The sequence below is a fragment of the Pseudopipra pipra genome, chromosome 28 (assembly GCF_036250125.1).
Source record: "Pseudopipra pipra isolate bDixPip1 chromosome 28, bDixPip1.hap1, whole genome shotgun sequence".
Lineage (NCBI taxonomy): Eukaryota > Metazoa > Chordata > Aves > Passeriformes > Pipridae > Pseudopipra > Pseudopipra pipra.
Window position 1 is genome coordinate 2963457 of NC_087576.1, and position 12002 is coordinate 2975458.

The 12002-nt window shown below is 48.5% G+C and overlaps 1 protein-coding gene across 3 annotated transcripts in view; it reads left to right on the top strand.

The window, feature by feature from the left end:
* Positions 1 to 12002, top strand: part of DPYSL2 (dihydropyrimidinase like 2) — a 59747-nt gene that overhangs the window by 22825 nt on the left and 24920 nt on the right. The gene's annotated exons all lie outside the window — the stretch shown is intronic.

Genomic DNA, 12002 nt, shown 5'->3' on the forward strand with positions numbered 1-12002 from the left:
CTTCCCGAGCTCTTAAACCCCTCTAAGTCCATTAGGCTCAGCCTGCCCGGGGTGTGCAGCTACTGTCCAGGCACAGCCTGCCCTGCTCCAGCCTCCCAGCAGTGCTGGATGGGATCCTCTATTGTTCTGCTGGGATTTCCAAAGGGGGGCTCGCTGGGAGCTGGCTGGAATCTGCCAAGCCCTTGATGTCCTTTGCCAGAGAGCACAGGAGGAAGCAGCTGTGCAGCCCTGGGATGTGGGGTGTGTTGGGCTGGGTGTGCTGGGGGGTTTTTCTCCCCCTCTTTGGGCTGCAGCTATTGTTTGTCATCTCAGCACTGAGAGAACGGGCTCCTGTGAGGAACAGGAGCAGCCAAGGACTGGAGGAGCTGAGGAGCTGTGCCTGGGGGGTGATGGTGTCTGTCACCCTGGCTCTGTCACCCTGGCTCTGTCACCCTGGCTCTGTCACCCTGGCTCTCCCATATTCAGGCTGGGCCATCAGTGCTGGAAGGTGAAATCCCTGTGCCTGGTGTTGGGAATCCTCTGAAACCCCCCAGCACGGCTTGTTTGTGGGTCAGATAGATTTGTCCCTCTTTTCCCATCTTCTGCCTTCCCCAGGGCAGCTCTGGATCCTCCCCTTGCTCCTCTCCCATCCTTCTGCCCCTTGGCAAGGCTGATTTTTTTTAAGGAGCAGGTGAGGGGGCCCCTGGCTGGGTTTGTTTTGCCCTGGTCTGCTCTGGACCTGCTCCATCCCCTCTCTGCAGAGGAAGGAGGGCACAGAGAATGTTCCACACAGGAGGGTGGAAATGGCAGCAGCACTGACAGTGCAGCCGTTTTCCTGCAGATGGGACTGACCTAGATTTTTCCATGCATCCAAAAAAGAGGGATTTGGCTCTTGCTCAGCAGAAATAACCAGTGTTGTCTGTTCATGCAATAGCACTTAATACCCCTGATTCCATATAATGCTGGGGATCAGGAGTGCTGCTTTCCCACTGCTGGGAGATGAGTTCATGTTCTTTGAAGAGCTGCTTTTCTTGTAGAATCCTGGAATGGTTTGGGTGGGAAAGGAACTTAAAGCCCATCCTGTGCCACCCCTGCCATGGGCAGGGACACCTTCTACTCTCCCAGGTTGCTCCAACCTGGCCTTGAACATTTCCAGGGATGTGGCAGCCACAGCTGCTCTGGACAACCTGTGCCAGGACCTCCCCATCCTTAGAGTTAAGAATTTCTTTCTAATATCTCATTTAATCCTGCCCTCCTTCACCTTAAGGCCATTCCCCCCTGTCCTATAACAGCATGGCCTTGTGAAAAGTCCCAAAGGTCCCAAAAGTTCTTGCTTTCACATGTCCAGTGCTCTCATCCCCAAGTCCCAGGCCTTAGAAATGACACAAAGGAGAAGTAAAGAGCCAGCAGACATCTCTGATGTGCCTTTTACAGCCCCTTCCATTAATGGAAAATGTCTGTGATATTTTGAAGGGTGCAGGTGGAAGAGCTGGGTCCTCCAGGTAAAGCCTGTCTACTGCAGATGGGAAAAAAACCCTTAAAAAATAAAATATAGTTACCCACCTGCCTTAATATAACACCATTAGCTGTCTGTGCTGGGTTTTCAGGCCATGTGTGTTAAACCTTGCTGGATAAACTGCCTTAATCACCTTCAAGTCCAGACAAGGTCTTAAAGGAAGCAGCAGGAAATGGTGCCTGGGGCTCTTTTCTTGGCCTCTTTTTCTGGGCAGGGTTTTTTTTTTTGCCTTCCTACTGGTGTCCAATTCCTTGGCTTCTTGTGCCTTCCCCTGAGCTTGACTCAGCAGAAACCACCCTGGGCAGGCAGGAGCTTTTAACTCCCTGCTTTGTGTGGCAGGGGAAGGAAGCAAGTGGTGCCTGAAAGAAGGAAAAGCTCTGACTCCCTGCAGGATTTCCCACTCAGGGTGGATTTGGGAGCCTTGTCTGTGGAGTGGGATTTGATGTCTTCCATCAGCAGAGTGGTTTTTCCCCTCTCTCCTTCAGCCCCTTCAGTCCACAGATCCCATCTGTTTCTTAGGAACTGGATTTTCTTTTTTTTTAATCTTTCTGGTGAGAGGGAGAAATGTTTCAGGAATACAAATGAGCTCCTCCTGTCTGGCACAACTTCAGCCTTGCTTAGGAACTGCCAGTTGGGACCAGCTCGGGGCTGTGCCTGCAGCTTTTCCCAGCCCTCACTCCCATGGAAGCCCTGTGCATTCCCCAGGAATGCAGAGATGGGCACTTAGGAGTTGTGGCTCCTGGGAGAACCCTTTCCTTCCCTTGGGACACTGCAGTTAGTGCTGGGACAGTGGGAATGTCCTTTAATTCCTCCCTGCTGGCTGCCCACAGTGGGAGGTGGCTTCGTTGCTGAGGGCTTGTAGCTTTAATTCAAATTAATTACCTCATATTAATGATTATAAGTATTATTATATATATATTACATATATATTATAATATATATAATATATATACTTATAGATAATATATAAGTATTATACTTTTATTATAAGTATAATATTATAAGAATATTATAAGTAAAAAGGGATCATTTTTGTGTGGAGCTGCCAATTTGGGAAACACTGGGTGCCACCAAGCCATGAGATATTCCTCATCCATCCCAGTGCAGATGCAGAGGAAAGTGCTTTTGGCTTCCTGGGTCCTGTTTTGAGTGATAAAATGGATTCACCAGGCAAATATCACCTGGAAAACGCCTTGGTGGGTTTTCAAAGCCCATCAGAAAGGTCCATGCTTTTGGAAGTTCCCCTTTCAGGCGTGTTTTCACCAGATTGCTTTGTTCCTGAAGCAGCTACATGTGTGCAGGGTGGATATTTTTGGAATCTGGGGGACTCTGGGTGTTTTACATATGAATGAAATTCCCTGGCACAGCCTGCAGGCAGCAGGAGCTGGGCAAGGAGTTCCTTGAGAACCATTTTTTTTGTTTTGCAGGGAAGGGGGGAAGTTGTCAAACTACAGCACAGTGAGGATGTGGTGCTTTGTGCCCCCAAATTTGGGGTTTTTCGTGGCTCTGGGAAGATCCCAGACTGTTTGAGGGACCAGTTCAGCAGCTGGGGGCTGTGTCACAGGGTTCTCTGTTTAAATACCCCAGTATTGGTTCAAAACTCTCATTCCAGAGTGGGTGACAGTTAATGATAATTCCCAACAGGCTTTACTGCAGATAAGATTTCTCAGGATTAGTCTCAGTGTCCAAAGGGAAGAGTTCAGCTACTGGTGGGGTACAAAACACTTTCCAGGCTGAGGTGCAGAGACTTTCTCCACTGGGAAATCAGAAAGTTCTGTAGCACAGCAGCAGGTGGAGAAAAGCTGAGATGTGCAGGTTGTTCTTAGGAGTAGGATTAGGGTGGCAGGAGCAGAGTGATTCCCACCCAGTGTCCTGCACGGATCCAGGGGCAGTTCTGGCTGATCATGGAATCATGGAATGCTTTGGCTTGGAAGGGACCTTCAAACTCATCTCATCCCATCCTCTGCCATGGGCAGGGACACCTTCCACTAGCCCAGGTTGCTCCAACCTGGCCTTGGACACTTCCAGGGATCCAGGGGCAGCCACAGCTGCTCTGGGAATTCCAGCCCAGCCCCTCCCCACCCTCCCAGGGAGGAATTTCCTTCCAGTATCATGTTTGAGACAGGAAATGAAGCCGAGGTGCAGAATGCAGCAGCTGGCCCTCAAAGCTTAGTGCAGCTTAAAATGAAAAAAAAAATTCAGCTAAAAGTCAGCTCCTGTCTGTGGGAGTTTCCCAAACCAGTTTGTCCTGGAGGTCTGGGGGTGGAAGAGCCCCAGGCTGAGTGTCTGGCTCTGGGCTGGCAGGGCAGGGGATGCCCATCCTGCCCATCCTCTCCAACGGGGTGGTTTGTGCCCCCAAGGTGGATCTGGGAAGACCCCAGGCCAGGCTGGGCTGTGTCAGACCTGGAGAGGCAAGTTCAGCAGTTGGGGGCTGTCCAGGAGTGTCTGTTTAAAGTGAGGATAATCTAGTTAGGACCTCCTCCAGGTCAGTGATTACAGAGCTCATTTACAGGCAGTATCAGCCTTAGAAAGCCGAGGGAGGAGCAGCAGATATTCAGAAAATTGCTGTGTGTGGGGGGGTGAATGTGCTGCCTGATCCCTGTCCTGCAGAGCCTCTGTTAGAAACAGGTCCTGCTGCACCTCCAGTCCCATCCCAGCCCAGGTGACCCCATGAGCAGTGACACTGAGCTCTGACCCCCTCCTGCTGCCCTGCCTGTGGCTCTGGGTGACAGCTGTCAGTGGTTTCAGTGACTCTCCCCACAAGTTGCAGTGGTGTGGTGCTGATTGGTGACAACCTTTTCCTCCCAGCAGGATGTCACTTCATCACAGCCACGAGGAGGGGAAGTGTCTGGGCCTTGTCCAGCCAGGGGAGATGTTTTTTTGTGGCAAACACACAGAGGGAAAGGACAGGTGCACCCCCCCTTTTCCCCTCACAAGCTCTATTAAAAAAAAAATCAAAAGTGATAATTTAGAATCAGAACTCTTCGCATTTATTTTGAGAGGGGGGAAAGAAATTATTTTTCTAATCCTGAAAACACGAAGCTCTCTCAGGACCACGACAGATTTCCATTGTAAAAACTGCCATAGACAACTCTCCTGAGACAACTGTGGGCCACGAAACGAAGCTGAAGAAGCCAAAACTTGGCGATAATGATGCAAATTCCAGCTCCCTGGGTAGTGGAAAAAGCCTGACGGGCAGGATCCATCTCCACTGACCTGAGAGGGACACGTGATCCTTTGTCCCGTTGTTCCTGATCCAGCTCTTGCCCCTTGGATGTGCTGCTCTGGCTGTGTTTTGTCTTCACTCGAAATCCCTGGCTACAAACAAAAGGTTTTTCTCAATCCCAGTCCCTCCAGGTTTACAGACCATTTTATATGGAAGCCTTTGATGTCCTGTGTGCTTTTTTTCTTTTTTTTTTCATGGGCTTCAAGTGTGGAGTATGACTAAAAGAAAGGATAAATCTTGGAATCACTTAAATATCTCCTTTGAACTCGGCTCTCCTCCTCCTCCTCTGCCATGGAGACCTCCTGAGGTACAAGCACAGCTTGGATGTGCCATAAACCTGTACTGGGAAGAGATGGAGCCTTTTTTTTTTTCTGATCTGACCTTAATACATCATCATTCCAGCTGCTGGAGAGGGTTATTAGTTATTGCTCTTTGTGTTTGTGTCCAGCTGGCCTTCACTCATTAATTGTATTTTGGAGGCAATCAGCAAAAAGGACAAGTGAAATATCTGGATGACATCAGGGAGGGAATAAGGGAACAGCATTGCAGGCTGAGGATGTAATCAGGGCAGCACAGATAAGTCTGATTCTTCTGAGCCTGCTCCAGCTTCTGATTTCTGTGCATTGAGTCCAGTAGACTGGGCCTGAGCTGACAGAAAACAACGTGTGATGTCATTTAAGCTGCTTTTTCTCTTAGTTTGGCAGACTTGTGCAGGAGAGCAGCCCTTGGGTGGTTGGATTAGCACTGGAAGTGCTGCTCTGGGCCGGGCTGTTACTCCTCAGAATAATCTCTTTATTCCGGTATCTTTTCTTGGGGGAGGGAAAAAACCCCACAGTAAAATAATGTGGGAATAAATCCCCACAAATGGGCCGAGCTAAATTCTGATTGCTGGAGCCAGAGTGTTCAAAAACATCCTGTATTTGGCTTCTAATCACCTTCAAGTGCAGCAGTTCAGGTGCACCAGGTACATGGAACAGTTGCCTTCAAAGTGATCTTGTTGCTGTCCTTCCATGGATCAAAAGCAGGACCTGGAGCGTGTCTGAGAGGAGGAATTGGGATGAAATCAGAACATGGGAGGTGTGAGACTTCTTGGTTCCTTAATTTGGGATTTTTTGAGCTCAGAAGAAGTGCTGAGGTCTCCTTCTCTCCTGAATGGATGCTGAGGTCTCTTCCTGTGCTGAGCTGGAGGTTGGGTTTCAATCCTTAAATCAGAATTTTTGTTGCTGGGAGGTTTGACTTGGAAACAGCTTTTGTTATTGGACAGGACAGCTTTTGGTAGCTCAGTTTCTTGACACATAAAAGGGTCATGATACCCAGGTAAAATTAGAAGGGATTGTGGTGTTTTACCAGCTGAGAATTGGAAGTCTCTGGTTGAAGTAAGGTCTGTGATTATGGGATAAATCTTCTAGGAAGCTCCTTGGGTGAGTCAAGGGCCTGATTTGCAGTTCATGTATATTGATTTTATCCCACTTGCTTTCCCAGTTCACCCCAGTGCCAGGAGAACTCTGCAGCCACAGCCCCACAACAGCTCCAGACTTCAGAGTTAGGGAGCTGTGCAATTACCAGGGCTGAGTTTAATTACAGCCTCTCCATAAAATGCCTTGTGACAGAATGTACAACTCAATAAATTCACCAGATTTCATCACATGCAGTTGCTGTGGGGATTAAGTGGTATTAAACAGGCAGATGTGTTTATAGTGATCAAGCTGCTATTTCAAGTTTTGGGTAGGGGAAATCTGCCTGCTAACAGTTAAGCTTCAATGTTAAAGAATTTTCACCTTATAAACTCCTCTTAAACAATAGGGCACATTTAATGCTTGTAGGAGCAGGAAATAATGAGTAAAACTGCAGTTCAGAATAGCAACTGGAGCCCTGAGTACATGGTTTTATTGCATACACAATTTTGGTAACATCTGACCCTAATTCAGGTTTATATTGTCCACATCAAGTAGTTTTTCTCCTTCCTGGTGGTGGTGTTCATTAGCTGAAGCCCAAGAAAAATCTCATGCATGCTTTGGATGACACTTAATTAGACCAGTTGAAAAAAAAACCCATTCCAGGGGAAAGCTGGAAGCAAGGGCTATTAATAGAAGCTGCAGGAAGGGGCTGTTTGCAAGCCAAGGCCTGCTCCAATGAGGCAGGATGCAAAAAAAGAGGGGAAAAAAATGCACATGCCACAATACCAGGAAGCTATAAAAGCCATTAATCCCCACCCATGAGCACATCCATCCAAAAAGTGGAGTTTTGTTTGCAAGGGGAGGCAAAAAGAGCTGCCTTCAGCTCTCTCACTGAAGCCATAATTTCTCCTGAGCTTAGCAAGGGGTCAAAACCATAAAGACATGGCTCTAAAACTGCCTTTTTTTTTTTTTTCTTTTTTTTTTTCTTTTTTTTTTTTGAGAGATTCCAAGTGCCAGAAAGAGATTATGTGGGATTTTTTTCCCTGGCTTTGCTCTCAGAGCATCCTGCAGGCCGGGGGTTAATTCCCCAGCCTTCTGTGCTGGATCCCTGGTGCCCACCTCTGGAGCTCTCCCTGCTCCAGGAAAAAGCTTGGAAGGACCAGTGGATCCCAGTTTGGGAAAGGGGGCCAAGGTGGGAGGCCACATTTTGTAAAGCTGAGCTTGGCACCCTTTGGAGTGAAATTTTGGTTTTAAAGCTGAATGAAGACAAAGAGATGTTTAAAGCCAAGCTTGCCATGCTCCAAATTTTAGGTTGCTCTTTGTGGAGTCAGGGGTTGGATTTGATATCCATGTGAGTCCCTTCCAAAGTGAGATATTCTATGATTCTATAAATTCTATAAACAAGTAGGAGTGATTCAAGCTTCTTAATTAGTTGTGTGTCTGTAAATGGGATGATTATGTAGAATCTAATACAGGTTATATGTTAATATATGATAATAATATGCTAATATATGATTAGTAAATGCACTTTATAAAGTGATGCCATCACTTCCCTACCCCACTTAGATTTTCCATTCTTATGTTAAAACTGTATTTCTTTATTTTCCCCCTACTTAAAATACTCCCTTTAAATCCATCCCCCTAATTCACTTTATTTCCCCCACACTTGGAGCACTCCCTTTAAATCTATTCCCCTAATTCACTTTATTTCCCCCATACTTGGAGCACTCCCTTTAAATCCATTCCCCCTAATTCACTTTATTTCTCCCACACTTGGAGCACTCCCTTTAAATCCATCCCCCTCATTCCCAGTCACTTTGGAATCCTGTCAGGATTTTACCAAGGGAAAAAAAAAGAGATTATTTGTAATATCTAACCCCCCTTGTTCTTATTGTTATTTTAAAGTAGTTCCTTTGCTGATGTAACAGGTTGGTTTGCTCCTGAGCCACGTTTTATTGAGATTTTTCAGCTCAGAAGTTTAAAAAATAAACGTACAGGATGTTTCCTGCCCATAGCTGAGAAACCACTACCCTTGGCTTTGCCATATGACTTACTGAGAGTGGAAGTTAAATAAAGAGAAATGTAGGATTAGGCCTGAATTTCCCTCTGATTCAGGGAGCCACTCCAAAGCCCACAAACGATTTTGTTCCTCCTTTGAAGGTTTCACCTTCACAAAAGGTTTTCTCAGTCCCAGTCCCTCCAGGTTTACAGGCCATTTTCTGCTGGAAGCCTTTGATGTCCTGTGTGCTTTCTTTTTTTTCATGGGCTTCAAGTGTGGAGAACAACTAAAAGAAAGGCTAAATCTTGGAATCACTTAAATATCTCCTAATGATGAAGTGATACTTCCTTTTCTCTCTCTCACTTTTTTTTTTTTTTAAATTTTAAATTCTTTTGGGTTTTTTTTTCTGGTTTTGGAGCTGGCTTGGAGTTTAAAAATTGAGCTGGAAGAGAAAAACATCAGGGCTGGGCAGCACGAGGTGATCAGGGAGGACAAAGGGGTGACCACAGCTTGTGTGAGAGGCTGCTCCAGGGATCCCACATCCCTGCTTTCCGAGGGGAAGGGAGGGAAGATGGGGTGGTGGGATGGGATCCCACATCCCTGCTTTCCGAGGGGAAGGGAGGGGAGATGGGGTGGTGGGATGGGATCCCACATCCCTGCTTTCTGAGGGGAAGGGAGGGAAGATGGGGTGGTGAGATGGGATCCCACATCCCTGCTTTCTGAGGGAAGGGAGGGGAGATGGGGTGGTGGGATGGGATCCCACATCCCTGCTTTCCGAGGGGAAGGGAGGGAAGATGGGGTGGTGAGATGGGATCCCACATCCCTGCTTTCTGAGGGGAAGGGAGGGGAGATGGGGTGGTGAGATGGGATCCCACATCCCTGCTTTCTGAGGGGAAGGGAGGGGAGATGGGGTGGTGGGATGGGATCCCCCGGGAGAGGCAGCTCAGCAGGGTCAGGCCAGCTCTGCCTTTCCCTCCTGGGAAGTCTCCCTGGGTGGATTCCCTGCGTGTTCCCGTGGCTCAGGAGGCCTCGTGTCCCTGCTCCTGTGGCAGATCCATCCCCAAGGGTCATCCTGGGAGCCTGGGGCTGTGGGAACGCGGCGGGATGGAGCTTTCATCTGCTGCTCTCTGCTACTCTGAAGCCTCCCAGAAAAAGCTGTTTTGTTTTCCTCCCGGCTCTCGAGCTGTGCCTGAGCACTGGGAGGGCTCTCCCTGAGCCATCCCTGGCCATGCCAGCAGGCAGGAGCAGTGGCAGTGCTCGGTTCTTTCAACAGCAGGAGAAGAACCAACCCTGGCTCCTCTCCTTTCCAGGGTTTAGGCTCTTTCTTACTGATTTGGTCTCCCAAAAACCCCAACCCTCCCGTGTAGGGATGTGGGCCATGGTCTTGTGAGGTGGTTGGTCCCTTCCATTGTAGCAAGGGATGGAAAAATCGAGGAGACTTTGGCATTTGTGTCTGAATTACCTCAAACTTGGGATTACATCCACCTTCTCCACGTCTTCCCTGCTGTTTGTGCCTCCTCCCCTGTGGGAGCACAGCGTCCATCCTGCTCCAGGGTGCTGTGTGCCAGGTCCAACCTGACCTCCAGCACTTGGACCCTTCTCCAGGGATGTCACTGTGACTGTCCTGTGCTCTGCTCTGCTCTGGACTGGTTTAATCCCAGGTTTTGTTGTCTCCCCTTGGCACAGCCAGGCCTCCTCCTTGCTCTTCTTCCCCGTGGATGTGGTGCAGTGGTTGGTCACTAATACTTGCCTGGCAGGAAACTGCTGTGGGGACAAAGTGTGCTGTGTGTTGGTGGGGCTGATGGGTGGTTTGGCTGCCAGGGAGCTCAGGGGAGCTGCTGTGAGATGTGCCTGCAGCACAGCTTCCATCTGAGATATTCCTGAGCCCTGGAGCTGCACATATGCACCACCACCACCTCCATCCCTTCCCCTTATTGCAACCAGCTGTGGTCTGACTTTGTCAGAGATCTGATAGAGCTCCCTTACCCCTCTTCCCACTCCCTCCACAACCTCCCATTAGTCATAGTTGGGCTGTGCATGAATTGAGATGGTGATAAAGCTCTGAGCCCAGACACCAGAGTCCTTCCTGGAGGCTCCAGAGTCGTTCCTGGGGGCCCCAGAATTGTTCCTAGGGACTCTGTGCTGGGCTGTGAAGACTCTGTGTTAACCCCTTGGTGCCTTCAGGCAGGATTTCCCAATGCCCACGAGCCATCCATCATCTTGGGGCTGACAGAGCTCTTTTGCCTTGAGTAGGGATGGATTTATGACTGTGATGTGTTAGAGATGAAATGGGCTTTTTTTTTTTTTGCTTTTTAACTAGGCAGTGGGCTGAGGAAGACAGTGCTTGTGTTAAGGCCATTTGTGCAGACCTGGGGGTTCTCTGTATCCCACTGGTAAAGCAGAGGGAATGTTATTTTTCTCCTTGTTGTTGGTTCTACTTAAGCTAAAGATTAACTTTGGCAGAGTGACAAGGGGCTTTGTAGTGGCCAAGAAACAGTTCAGTCTGGAAGTTAACAGAAGGTTTCTGACCACTGGGGAGGAGGAGATCATGGAACAGGAATTGGATGATTTTTTAAAGAACAGGTCAGTTGATTGTCTGGTTTTATTTGGGTTGCTTTTCCCAATGGTGGCCAAAAAGCACATCCTTGATGTGATGCCAGACAACAGGCAAATGTCAAAGCTTTCAGTCATAGCATGGATTTCTCTGCTGGGCAGGGAGTGGACAGAGACCACCAGCCACTCCTGAAGCCCTGAGCTGATCAAAGCTGCAGCTGCACTGCCAGTACATCAGCAAATATGTGCACATCGTGTCCTTCCCTTGGCTGGGGTGCTGCTTCCAGGGCCAACACAGACCTTTTGGGAAGGCAGAAATATCCTGACCTGTCACACAGTCTCCTTTGCAAAAGGAGGAGGGGGTGGGCAGAGAGAGAAGGGATGATTTTGGGTCGTCTCTTGGCTTTCCACAGTGTTTGCAGAGCTCAGACATCAGAGATGTCCTCACGACACTGGAGCTCGTGGCTGTTCAGGAGGGTTGTGCTGGTTTTGCAGCAGGGTGAGAGCTCCTGGTGTAAATCCAGTTCCTAAGGCAGCACAAAACCAGTAAATCTTGGCTGTTGTGTCTGTGTGGGGGTGAAGCAGAGCTTTGTTCTCCACTGAGAGCCAGTAGGACCCAGGGCTGTGTCTCTTCCCCCAGCTGTGATTTAGAGCTGCTGAGCTGATGGCAGCCCTGATACTCACCACGAAGTTAAAAATAAACCCCTCGAGTTTCTCTGCTGATAATTGAAGCATTCTTTTATTTCTTTTCGTGTGTGTTTTGATGTAGAATCAGCCCAGGTCCTCTCCTCCTCCCCAGCAGTGACCCCCCAAAGTCCCACAGGCTTTTCCTGCTCTCCCAGCAGCAGTTCAGGGTTGGAGATGCTGACTTGCTTCTTTTATTTCACCGTGTCTAGAGGAGATTTTAGAGATCCCACGTGCTCAGATGAAAACCAGGAACACTAAACCTTCAGATCCAAGTCTCTGGTGTCACCCTTTGGGGCTGCTCTGCCTCTGAGCCCTGTTGCTGCTGGACCTGAGGTGTTGGGCTGGAGTGAGGAGCAAACTGAGCAGATGCAGAGGCAGCAGGACCTTTGTTGCTTCCAGGAGGTGCCTCTCCAGCCAGGACAAACTGTTGGTCCTGCTCCTTCCAAAACAAAACACACCAACAAAAATCACAACCCTCAAATAAACAACCAAAAGTTGCTTTTTCTAAAGATCCAGGAATGGGAAAGAAATCACAGGAACTTGATAAGCATGAACACGTATTAAAGCTCTGGGCACCCCAGGTCATTGAAAACAGTGTCCAAAGTCCTAAAAAAGTGAACACGAGACATTTTTCCATTGTTCCAG